Source organism: Perca fluviatilis, chromosome 6 (assembly GCF_010015445.1).
Source record: "Perca fluviatilis chromosome 6, GENO_Pfluv_1.0, whole genome shotgun sequence".
Lineage (NCBI taxonomy): Eukaryota > Metazoa > Chordata > Actinopteri > Perciformes > Percidae > Perca > Perca fluviatilis.
The window spans coordinates 43,334,143-43,347,893 of NC_053117.1; positions in this window are offsets into that span (position 1 = coordinate 43,334,143).

Below are 13,751 nucleotides of genomic sequence, written 5' to 3' on the forward strand. Positions count from 1 at the left end.
ATTACAACAAGTACACAAATAATCACAAGCAACTGCTAATTAAGTATAATAAGATTTATTAACGTCACAATTATCATTAGATAATCAATAATCCTTCAATAATAAACATATATATCTTTTACCATATCACAACCAAAACAAAGCCAAAACAAAGCAGCATGTGTCATGGACACGTCTGTGTGTGTGTGTGTGTGTGTGTGTGTGTGTGTGTGTGTGTGTGTGTGTGTGTGTGTGTGTGTGTGTGTGTGAGCGAAGGAGGAGGGGCGGTGTCAAATTGTATTCCTAACACAAAAACCAAACTGGCTACTCCTGTGAGCTGCACAAAACTATTTAGCCTCAAGAGGGCGGTAGTGGTGCTGCGCGCAACAGGAGGGCTGAAGAAGCCGAAGGGGTTGCTAGGCAACGCGCACGCTTAGCCTAGTATGCTAGGTCATGTGTTAGCTCTGTACAAGGTGATGCCGACTCCGCGTGTGAAGCTAGCCTACCGTGTTAGCTCGGGAGATACTCGGCTAGCCTGTGTCGTGTGTGTGTGTGTGTGTGTGTGTGTGTGTGTGTGTGTGTGTGTGTGTGTGTGTAAGAGGAGAAAGAGAAGAGAAGTAAAGAAAAGAGGCACTTTGATCTTAATTATCGATAATGACCTAGTTCCCCTCAGCCACTGTCCTACAGACTGAGACTTTTGGTTTTGCTGAGGGAAACGTCACTATAACCACTCCAGTAGCTAACAGCTGATTTTCGCGATTCTATCGCAGACAGTAACTAAATTCCATGAAAGGAATGAATTAGCAGGTAGCGATTACAGTTATACCCAGCTACTTAACACAACCTAAATCAACGAGTATAGTGATCAATTTATACATTCACAGAACGGATTAATAATCACATATGGACCAGTACATGATTAAATCAGATCACATTAATGGCAACAATGGTAGCGAACCCTTTGCTCATTAGTAAACACACTACTTATCTCTGCCCAGACGTCAGCCTTTTTACGGTGTGTTCAGTCCGTTGTTTCTGTCCATCGATTCCCACAGAAATGAAACAGAACGACTCCCGGGCGCTCGTCAGGGCCACGGAGAAACTCCCTCCAAAAAGGCAGTAAGGGGAAGAGTTTGGTCGACTTTGAGAAGAAAAACGTTGTTTCCTTCTCACTGCAGTTATGAAAAACACTGGTGAAACTGACTTGTGGACATAGTGGCGGGTTGTTTTTACAAGTACAGTTTTTGGATCATCAAAGTTAGGGGGGCAGCTGGGGGTTCTGAAATATACTAAGGAGCCTGACCATGAATAGCTTTAAAAACAAATAAAAGAATCTTAAAATCAATCCTGTATTTAATAGGTAGCCAATGCAGGGATGCCAGAATCGGTGTGATGCTTTATCTTTTCCTTGTGCCAGTCAGAAATCTTGCTGCAGCATTTTGCACCAACTGCAGGCGAGACAAAGAAGAATGGCCAACACCCGTGGAGAACCTTGTATGAGCAATAGTGTCATAGACGAGAGACAGAGATACAGGCTGAAAGCCATTAAGGATGGCAGGGGGTCAAGCATCAGACCAAGATAATAAATGGGCGGTGAGATATTTGAACAAATAAGATCTATTTTTTTTAAGAAAAATGTTAGAAAATCCTCACAAATGGCTGTGGATGGTACAAGACAAGTGTAGTCAACAGGGGTGAGAACTAAATTCATTGTATGGAACAAGGCTTTGGGATGGTGGTGATTTTTGGAGATGATGTTGGCGAAATATTTGGCCCTTGCTCCTTTGACCGATAACTGATAATTAGCCAGACAGCCTTTCAGCATCTCAAAAGACACCTGTAGCCTGTCCTTTTTCCATTTTCTCTCTGCTTTTTCGACATAGTCGTCTAAGAGCACGAGTGTCACAGGGCTGGACTGGGACAAAAAAATCGGCCCTGGCATTTTTGGCCCAGGCGGCCCACACCCACTGTGATTGGTCAGACACATTACCTGCAGACAGTCCTCTTAAAATATGCGTGCATTCTATGATATGAGTTGCCTAGTGTTCAGCGTTCATGTGATTGTTTTGGATCCATCAAGAGGGATCTCAAGACTTATCTGTTGATCTTACACCTAAGTAATTCATTCATTCTTAGAGTTATGATTTGTATATTTATGGTATTTTTATAATTTTTTTATATATTTGATATTGTATTGCCATTATTGTTATTATTACTATTTGCTTAATATTGGCTTAGCAACTTTAAATTTAATTTTAATTATTGTAAGATTCATATTTTGTCACTTTGCACATGAGTGTCTGCTAAATACTATAACCATAACCCTTCCCAAAAGCTACAATAAAGCTGAGAGTAGTATATGCCCTGGAAAAGAGCACCAATACAAGAGAAGCTAATTAAGCTATTCAAGGAACGCTGATGCTTGTATCATCACTGATTTTATAGATCCACAGACTCTTCAGCTACCCAACAGGCTAACCGCTAGCATTTTCAATGTAAGCTTAAGCAGTTAGGTTACCTGACAGCCACTAACTTTAATGATACAGACAAACTGCTTGTTGTCGTTATGACGTGACACACACACACACACACACACACACACACAGCCTCCCTCCCTACCTGAGAGTCCCTGTTAATTTGCCTACTCCTTACCACATCGTCATCTACTCTCTCTTCCATCTTTTCCTCACTCGCTCCCATGGCTCCGTCATGGTCACTCGGCTTCTTCCCGGTCATGATGCTGTTTCTGCTTCTATAGCCAGCCACCTCTCCTCCTCCTCGGCTTCAGGTAATGCTGATGTTGAAGCAGCAACTACAGCCCCAAACATGTCCGCAATGTTTGAGGAATCCGCCTGTAGATTGTTAATCTTTTTCTCCCGTAATTTCTCTGCACCTCCCTTGCGCGTTGGTAGTCGTTTCTCCATTTTAACGTGGATGCTAAACTTCCAGCATAATTACCGGGAGGCATGGCCATAGTGGGATTCGTACATTTGCGGCCCGGAGTGGGTTCCTGGATTTGATTGGGTCAGGCCAGTGCCAATAAAGAAAATTAACCTAGAAACCAAAAAGGAAAGTCCAAGGCACTCTCTTTTAGAAAAATACAAAGCCTTTATTTATGGCTAAGTCATCATTAATCTTAAAGTGCTCCGACGCGTTTCGGCATACAAGCCTTCGTCAGGGAGTCAGTGAACCAGTTAACCAATGGGCCGCTGTGAGTTCTTTGTGGGCCGGTGCGGCAAAAAAATAAACAAAGGCCTATTTATATCGGCAATTCGGCCCAAAAGTCCGTTGGCCCACCGGGAAAATGACCGATATGCCCGATGGCCAGTCCAGCCCTGGCCAAGGGTGAGATTTGGCTCTAGGTTTCCTGATAGTCAGAGGGGCAATGGAGTCCAAAATATTTCCACAGATAGAATTAAACTCTGTGATTAATAGATCTGTATTCAGCTGATGGGGTGGGGTTTTAGAACTGCTAAGTGAAAAGGAGGCTCTGAAGGCATCTGAGAAATAACTTGGAGTGGATGTATTTATAGATCGGCAGTAGTGAGCAGGAGTTTGATGATTGGCGATGATTTGAAACAAGGTGGAGAACCTGATACACTGATGGTCTGAGACACCCAAATCCTCCACATCCAGAGAATCAATGGACAGACCAAGCGTAAAAAACTAAATCAAAAGTATGACCACAGTTGTGAATAGGGCAAGTAACATGCTGAGTTAAGTTAAAAGAGTCCATAGTTCCGAGAAATTCAGCACTGGCATTGGATGGAATGTCCACGTGAATATTGAAGTCCCCAGAGATTAAAATCTTATCATAGCCTAAAACCACCGAAGATAAAAATTCAGAAAATTCAGTTAAAAATAGAGAATTCTGTTTGGGAGGGCGGTAGACAGTTACACAAAGGCGTTATACCACCTGTTGTTTTAAACATAAAAAACTCAAAACTGGTATAAGCATTTGTACCAACAGAGTGCACCGGTGGCATTTTTTTTTTAATAACAGCAATACCTCCTCCACGGCCACTAAGCCTGGGTGAGCTAAAGAAGACATAGTCTTTTCATACTTTTTCAATATTATTTATATTATGGTCACACTTAAATATAAATATAATTTATATTATGGTTAATTACTTTCGCTGCTATGTAATTACATATTTTTCAATCTAATTTCACGTCAATTGCTTACTTACATTACAGTATTTTTTTTGCACTACGGCCACCTCACTTTACTTAAATACTTTTTATATAATGCCACTTTACATTCATTCAGTGTTTTTTTTTTGCTCATTGTCTGTTGTTTGCCTGTTTGTTTGTTCGGTTGTTTGGTGGTTTTTATTGTGGAAAAACTGCTGCTGTAATAAGTGAATTTCCCCATTGTGGGATAAATAAAGTATTATCTAATCTAATCTAGTCGGGGGGACATACTTCTAAGAGCTGGCTATATTCACCAGACTCCAACCAGGTTTCAGTGAGGAACAAGAAATCTAGGATGGTGGAGGAGATAAACTCATTTAGAATAAAAGTCTTTTTTGAGAGGGACCTCACATTTAGGAGGGCCAGTTTAGACATAACCACTGGTAATGGAACAGTAGTGCATTTATGTAAAGAAGATTGTTTTTATTAACCCTATTAATTGTGTTTTGGCCTATGACTCAATGCATTTAAATGGGAAATTTGCAATTGCAAAATCTCTGCCACAGTAAATGCTGTCAACACGAAACTTGTGATGCTCGTTTGGCATGCCACTCTATGGCGTATACCAAATTTGGTAAAGATTGTCCATTATACGCTATAGTCAACCTAGACCAGTTTGGGCCTTTTTACCCCTACTGAGGTCGAGCGCGTTGTATCCAACTCTAAACGGCACTTCTGGAACTATTGGAACTAAAGAAATTGTTAGGGCCCGAGCGTCAAGTCTGGTGAAAATGTACGTATTTTAAGGGTTTCGGGAATATGCGCACAAAAATGGCTCACTAGCGCCCCCTACAAACAAAAAATTTGAGCCCCTGCAGTACGTTTATCGTAGACTCACGAAACTTGGTACACGTATGTAGCATGTCAAGACGTACAAAAAAGCTCATTGGAGCCATACCCTAAGCCCAACAGGAAGTCCGCCATTTGGAATTGAATGTTCGAAATTAGTGCAATTTTGGCCATTTCCACATGTCGTACTTAACGAACTCCTCCGTTACCCCTTTTCCACCGAGGCAGAGCTGGTGCTGGTTCGGAGCCAGAGCCTAGTTTCAAATCGGTTCTTTGTTTTTCGATCACCAAAGCACCAGCTCCGAACCAGTAAAAGTGGTTCTTAAGTAGCACCAAATCATTGCTGGGCCAGAAGTAAGAACCGCTTACATCGGCGGCTGAGGGCGGGGTTACCGTAACCAACAAGACGAACAGAAACTTGTGACTGCCATTTTTGAATTAGCAGATAAACACGATGGACGCGATTAAACAACAACAGCAGAGTGGTCAGAGGAGGAAACGAGCTGCTTTCTTGCACTATAAAGGCGAGCCTCTAGCTCTGAACCAGCACCTGGTTCTTGTTGGTGGAAAAGGGGTACTAGAGATTTCATCCGATCAACTTCAAACTCGGTCTGTGCCATCTTAAGATGTTAAAGATGAATAGTTGTTAAAAGAAAAACTTCGTCATAGGGCGTGGCCGTGGCGGGCGGCTATTTTGTGCTTTTCGCCGCCGAAACAGGAAGCGGGTGTAACTCGAGTGTACATTGTCCAACTGGTTCGAAAGTTTTCAGGATTCATAAGAGTCTAACCCTGAGGACAAATAAAGGCCGATATTTACTTAAAGTCATAGCGCCCCCTAGTGGCAACAGGAAGTAGGCCTAAAAGTCAAGGTGCTATACTTTAACGAACTCCTCCTAGAGATTTCATCCGATGGACTTCAAACTTGGTCTGTACCATCCCAACACGTTAACGATGAAAAGTTATTAAAAGAAAAACTTTTCATCAGACGGTGTGGGCGTGGCGTGGCGGCCATTTTCAGTGTTTAGCGATGAACGAGAAAGTGTCTGTAACTACAGTGTACATTGTCATATCTGCTTGACATTTCCCACAATCAACAAGGGTCCAGGCCTGAGGACACCTACAGGCCAAAATTGACTTTTGGTCATAGCACCCCCCGCTGGCAACAGGAAGTCTGCTTTATATGACAAACATCATCCGATTTACATGAAACTCAGAATGTGTGGTCTACATGTGATACTGAGCCGGCACCCATACTTTAACCACATCCACTTACACAGGCCACGCCCCTTTCACAACATTTGAACCGTTTAAGGTAGAGTCTTGTGTGAGGTATCGTTGAACTCAGCAGAGTTTGTTTTTGATTGGTGACGGTTTGACCCGCCCCCTATGCTGTAGCCACGAGTGTACATTGTCCAACTGGCTCGAAACTTTTCAGGATTATTGAACTCAGCAGAGAGTTCCCTTTTCATTGGTGACGATTTGCGGTGTCTGAGTGCCGTGCAAACGCACGGTCGCAAGGAGCGGCGTTTGCTAGTAACCCAGACGCGTGCAGAGGCGCGAGGGTCTGTCCAACGCTGCTTGCAGCTTTAATATTTATTTTGCTTTTGATTTTTCAGAGTGAAATACATTGTCTTTTATTTAAAGTTTTTGTTGTGTATTTTTGTATTTTGTTTGAAATGAAAGCATTCATTCATTCATTCATGTCTTTGATGGGTTTACCTGAGCAGGTGAGATTAAGGAAGGAGGAAGAGGAATATGATTCTGCACACTCCTTCAGAGCAAATCCCATCTCAACACAGTCAGACCAGATCCTCCACACAGATCTGCTTGAGGACTCTTTTCTCTCTACTAAAGAAACAGCAGAGCCACAGTCTAACTCTCTGCAGGCAGCAGCTGATGTTTTCAGGGTCCAGTCAGAGTAACCATTCACTGGTCTCCATTCTCCGTTATGTTTCACCTCCAGTGTTCCTGCACAGCGACTGGCTCCTCCCACCAACCTGACAGACTCTGAACAGAAACCAGAGAGTCATCAGCTAAAGAACAAAGTGAGTTTCATTATTACAGAAATGGGTAGCACTTTATAATAACTATCCATAATTCATCATTTATTAAGCATTAGTTAACTATTAGTTAATGGTTTGTTCATTATTACTTATTAATTGTTCATACATAGTTCATAATGAGTAAAGTATTTGTTCACACAGTTATAAATGGTTTGTTCATAGTAAACAAGCCTATTAGTTAATGGTTTGTTCATCATTATTAATTAATTGTTCTTACATAACTCATCATCAGTGAAGCATTTGTTCACATAGTCATAAATGGTTTGTTCATAGTAAATAAGCCAATCTTGAAAAATATGTTTGCAAGTACATGATTTATTCTTAACAAATAATGAAACAACCATTTGTAAATGAAATAACTTTCCCATTATAAACCAGTTACTATCTATTGCTAAATGCTTTGTTCATCATTTGTAAAGCACTGCTCCTATGTTAATTCTCATGAATAAAGCATGTGTATACACACTCATAAATGGTTTGTTCATAGTAAATAAGGCTCTCGAAAATTATGTTTATAAATAGAACTTTGACACTTTCTAAATATTGCAAAAACCATTAGTAAATTAAATAATTTTCCCTTTATAAACTATCTACAAACTAGTAGTAATTTATTTGTTTATCATTTCTAAAGCATAGTTCCTACATTCATTCTAATCAGTAAAGCATTTGTAAATGCAGTTAGTAAATGGTTGGTCCATAGTAAGTAAGCCCATGTAAAATGTTTATCAGTATATTTTTTACTTACCAATAATGTAATCCATGATTAACTCATGAGTTACTACTGGTTAGTTAAGTATACTGTGTGAGCCCATCTAAAGTGAGTACTTTCTATGCTTTACAAAGCATTTATAAATGACTTCCAAAGGCTAACAGAACCTGGACACACACATGTATTGTTCTATTTGGACATGCCTTCAGAAATATGCGTACGGATAGTTAGTGTTAATACATATTTAACAAGCACTTACCAACACATCAATCCATGATTAACTCATGAGTTACTACTGATTAGTTAGGTATACTGTGTGAGCCCATCTAAAGTGAGGATTTTCTATGCTTTACAAAGCATTTATAAATGAGTTGCAAAGGCTAGCAGATACAACAGAAACACAAGTCAAAAAAGTATTTGTAACCCTTATTACGATGTAGTAAGAATGTACATTTATAAAATAGCTCGTAGTATTGTTATGTAGTTGATATCAGTGTGAATTTGGACCAGAACCAGAAGAAAACTAGATTGTTAAGAGCCAGAGAATTGAACATCAATAAAGAGACTAGGAAACCAAGATAAAGTTTGAGAAGTATATTAATATACACAGAAACATGGCATACACATATACAGATAAAACACAGGTATGAAAAATAAGAACTAAAATAATAAAGTGCGCTCATAAAAGAAACCCTTTTCAGTTCTATGAGCTCAATTGTTCTTTGATGACAAGAGTTCAGAGATGTTCAACGTTGGGGCCCATATGAGTTTGGTTTCTGTTTGTCCTACCACCATGAAGAAGGAATCCAGGGCAATCCGTATAAGTTCTGAGTCTTGATCCTGTAGCTGCCACCCAGCCCACTGAACTGGGAATCTGTAACCCCTGGAAGACTCTGGGATCTGAAGAATCAATGTGATCCAATATCCCTCTCTGGACCGGACCTCCCGTTCCCCTTCTCAAATCTCCACCTCCTCCACCTGTAGATAAGGCCAAATCAGTTCTCTCAATTACTATTCAGAAATAAAATCAATTGCTTAGGCTACAATGAAAATAAAATGAGGTGATATTTCAGTTAACCCATATTGAAATATCTAAATCTCTTCAGTTATACAACCGTTCTCAAATGTCTTCTCTTAAGTATCAAAAGTATATAAATCCCTTTCAGGTATCAAAAGTACATTTATATTAATAGGTAACCTTTATACAAAAAATACATTTCTAATTCAAGTTTTATGGAACCTACCTTAGTAACATTAACACTATTCTTAATATAATTGCATAAATTGCATGTAAACATCTCTCAAATTGTAGGCCTATTATTTTCCCATAACTTAAGCTACAGTGTTGTAATTTAGAGGCATTAAGACATGCGTGCTTATTTATCCCTCCCTGCCCAGGTAACAGTAGAAAGAATGCACTAAAAATTAGCCTCTTTAAGTTACTTCTTCATAAACTCCAGTTAAACAATTAAACACACAACTTGTACTAACATTCATTCAACAAATACCCACAGCTAGCAGTAGTGTTGAAAAGCAACATTACTTTCCATAACCAATAGATAGAATCATTAGCCTTTTCACAGGAAATACACAGTACTCCGCTAGCCTTTTGTGGCTAATTACCTTATTAGCATATGAATACAGCATCTTAGCTAACCCGTTAGCTTTGCACTATTAGCAGTAGACAGTATTAGCACCGTTCTCTTAATACATCCATGATTAGCACCGATTAGCATGGATGCTAGCGAACTCAAGGCATAGCTAGTGTTAAGGAATGACTCACCATTTTAATGGAATTCACTGCCTTTAACTCCGTGACGACAGTGGATTCAGACACAGCTCTCTTTCGTTCTATTCACAACAAAGCATAGCCAGTATTAGATCGGATTTAATTCACTAAATGTCTTTTTCTCTTACCGAGTGAATAACTGCTGCCTACGTTCCGATGTAGCGCCAAAAGGTACGTGAGGAGACGTAAATCTAGAGATCTGACGTAGCCTAGTTGATAGCTGATTGGTCATCTTTATTGATGTTCAATTCTCTGGCTCTTAACAATCTAGTTTTCTTCTGGTTCTGGTCCAAATTCACACTGATATCAACTACATAACTACTACGAGCTATTTTATAAATGTACATTCTTACTACATCGTAATAAGGGTTACAAATACTTTTTTGACTTGTGTTTCTGTTGTATCTGCTAGCCTTTGCAACTCATTTATAAATTCTTTGTAAAGCATGGCAAGTCCTCACTTTAGATGGGCTCACATCATGTAGTCAACTAATCAGTAGTAACTCATGAGTTAATCATGGATTGATGTGTTGGTAAGTGCTTGTTAAAGATGTATTAACACTAACTATCCATAGGTATATTTCTGAAGGCATGTCCAAATAGAGCAATACGTGTGTGTCCAGGTTCTGGTAGCCTTTGGAAGTCATTTATAAATGCTTTGTAAAGCATAGAAAGTACTCACTTTAGATGGGCTCACACAGTATACTTAACTAACCAGTAGTAACTCATGAGTTAATCATGGATTACATTATTGGTAAGTAAAAAATATACTGATAAACATTTTACATGGGCTTACTTACTATGGACCAACCATTTACTAACTGCATTTACAAATGCTTTACTGATTAGAATGAATGTAGGAACTATAATTTAGAAATGATAATCAAATAAATTACTACTAGTTTGTAGATAGTTTATAAAGGGAAAATTATTTAATTTACTAATGGTTTTTGCAATATTTAGAAAGTGTCAAAGTTCTATTTATAAACATAATTTTCGAGAGCTTTATTTACTATGAACAAACCATTTATGAGTGTGTATACAAATGCTTTGTTTATGAGAATTAACATAGGAGCAGTGCTTTACAAATGATGAACAAAGCATTTAGCAATAGATAGTAACTGGTTTATAATGGGAAAGTTATTTCATTTACAAATGGTTGTTTCATTATTTGTTAAGTATAAATCATGTACTTGCAAACATATTTTTCAAGATAGGCTTATTTACTATGAACAAACCATTTATGATTATGTGAACAAATGCTTTACTGATGATGAGTTATGTAAGAACAATTAATTAATAATGATGAACAAACCATTAACTAATAGGCTTGTTTACTATGAAAAAAACATTTATAACTGTGTGAACAAATACTTTACTCATGATGAACTATGTATGAACAATTAATAAGTAACAATGAACAAACCATTAACTAATAGTTAACTAATGCTTAATAAATGATGAATTATGGATAGTTATTATAAAGTGCTACCTATTTCATTTTATCAATGGGAAACATACATGTGTACAGACAAGGCTAGCAGCAGCAGCGCCACCTTAGACACCTTTCTGGTGTGTAAAGACATAGAAAACGCCACGCCTGAGCGTTAGCATTCAGATAACAATCAGGTGTGATACGGCTGCAGGAGAGAGAACAGGAAACACAGATATCAACCTGATCATCTCCCCCTTAGTAACACTGATCACATGCTGCAGCGTTTCCTGTAAAGCTGTCATAAGGAGGAGTCACCGCTAAACTTTCTGCACAATTTCCCGCTTATCAATAAAAACCACACAGATGATTACTGATTATCAACAAGGCGACAGAATGTTACTTTGCAGAATTTTCCACCGATTTAAACACATTTAAAACATTAAAAAAAATACAAATATTAAATCTTCACCCCGAACAGAAAAACATTCGGCTAAATTCTTCAGATTTTCATTCTGGATCATCTCTGATAACCGTTAAACAATCTGCAGATTCTGTTTGGTTCTGATGATGAGTAAAGTTATAATTTCTGATTTCCTTGAGGGTGGCACTCCACCAAAGTGGAAGAATCCCGTCTGGATTGGCAAGAAAGTCTCAAAACCTATAGGAAGGCCTTAAGAAAAGCCAGATCAGACTATTACTCTTCACTAATAGAAGAAAACAAGAACAACCCAAGGTTTCTTTTCAGCACTGTAGCCAGGCTGACAGACAGTCATAGCTCTACTGAGCCATCCATTCCTCTAGCTCTGAGTAGTGATGACTTCATGAGCTTCTTTAATGATAAAATTATAACAATTAGAGATAAAATTAATCACCTTTTGCCCTCAACTTCTAACAGTTCATCTTTAAATACAGGACCGCTAGAACAAACGACTAGTCCGGACATATACTTAGACTGCTTTTATCCTATAGACCTTCAACAATTAATGTTAAAGATATCCTCAGCTAAGCCATCTACCTGTCTCTTGGACCCCATCCCAACGAGGCTACTCAAAGAAGCGTTACCCGTGGTTACCACTTCATTACTAGATATGATCAATATGTCCTTATTAACAGGTTATGTACCGCAGTCATTTAAAATAGCTGTGATAAAACCTCTTCTGAAAAAAACGACCCTGGATCCTGAGGTCTTAGCAAACTATAGACCTATATCTAACCTTCCCTTTCTATCCAAGATCCTTGAGAAGGTGGTTGCTAATCAGTTATGTGATTTTCTACATAGCAACAGTTTATTTGATGATTTTCAATCAGGATTTAGAAAGAATCATAGCACAGAGACGGCACTGGTGAAAATTACTAACGACCTTCTAACAGCTGCAGACAAAGGACTTGTCTCCATTCTTGTTTTACTAGATCTTAGTGCTGCATTTGACACTATTGATCATACAATCCTGTTACAGAGATTAGAACACTTAGTCGGAATTAAAGGAACTGCACTAAGCTGGTTTAAGTCTTATTTCTCTGAGCGATCCCAATTTGTTAACATTAACGATAAACCCTCCAAGCACGCCAAAGTTAGCCATTGCGTTCCTCAAGGCTCAGTGCTTGGACCAATTCTATTTTCCTTATATCTGCTTCCTCTAGGACATATTGTTAGGAAACACTCAATTAATTATCACTGCTAGCAGAGCGATACCCAATTATATCTGTCAATTAAGCCCCAGATGAAAGTGGTCAGTTAGCAAGACTTAGGAAATAAAGAATCAATGAATGATAAGAAGAGACGATGTTTAAAGCAGAGTGGTACCTGAGCTCCACAGCAGCAGCAGCAGCATCAGGTGGTCCATGTCCAGGTGGAGGGTCTCTCTGCGTCCGTCTTCCCGTCTGTCTGCTCTCTGCTCTGATCCTCACATGTGCTGTCCACAGGTTGGATCTGCATACAGGAAGAGGCGGAGCTTTACTGGAATACATCTCATTTAGTCCACATCACCAACACTGATGTAATCTGAGTGCAGAATTAAACCACTCATGTAATGTTTTACCTGCTGCTTGGACCAATGCATCATTCTTCTTAACTGTGTGTGTGAACACGAAACAACTAAATAAAAGCACTACATATCTGTCTCTGTCTCTGCCTCATTAAACTCCAGTCACCTGCTGGATTGCTGGCAGCTGGCTCTCACTGAAGCTGAACTGGGTGTTGTAGTTGTCAATGTAAAAACAATTTCCCCCTGGGATTATTAAAGTATTGCTGATTCTGATAGTTATAGGTTGGTGGCCGTAGGCTGTTGCAGTCACCTTGGATGGACATTCCTCCCATCCAGCACACAGCCTCTCAGAATGAAGTTTGACAGAACTAAAGTAGGAAAAATAGTGTGATTGTGTGTCTGTGTGTCTCTGATGGCTCCATTAAAGATGATGTTTCCACTCTGTGGACTGAAGGGAACTTCTCTGAACTGAATATCTGGGAAACTGATGGTCTGATAAGAAGCTGCACTAACACACACACACACACGCACACACACACACACACGCACACACACACACGCACACACACGCTTGTAGTTTTCCATCGAATCCGATGATGACGTCTACTTCTATCTGTTAACGGTGAGTTTTCTGATGGCTGTATAGTCCTATCCTGGATCCACAGGTTCTATTGCAGGTAGGACATGTATACATGGTGTTGGTGTTACTGGCATTCATGGGTGCGGGTGTGGGTGTGTTCCTCCGGAGCCTTCTTTGTTGTCTCCTGACTGTCCTGTCCTCCAGTGCTTGGGTCCCATCTAGACATAG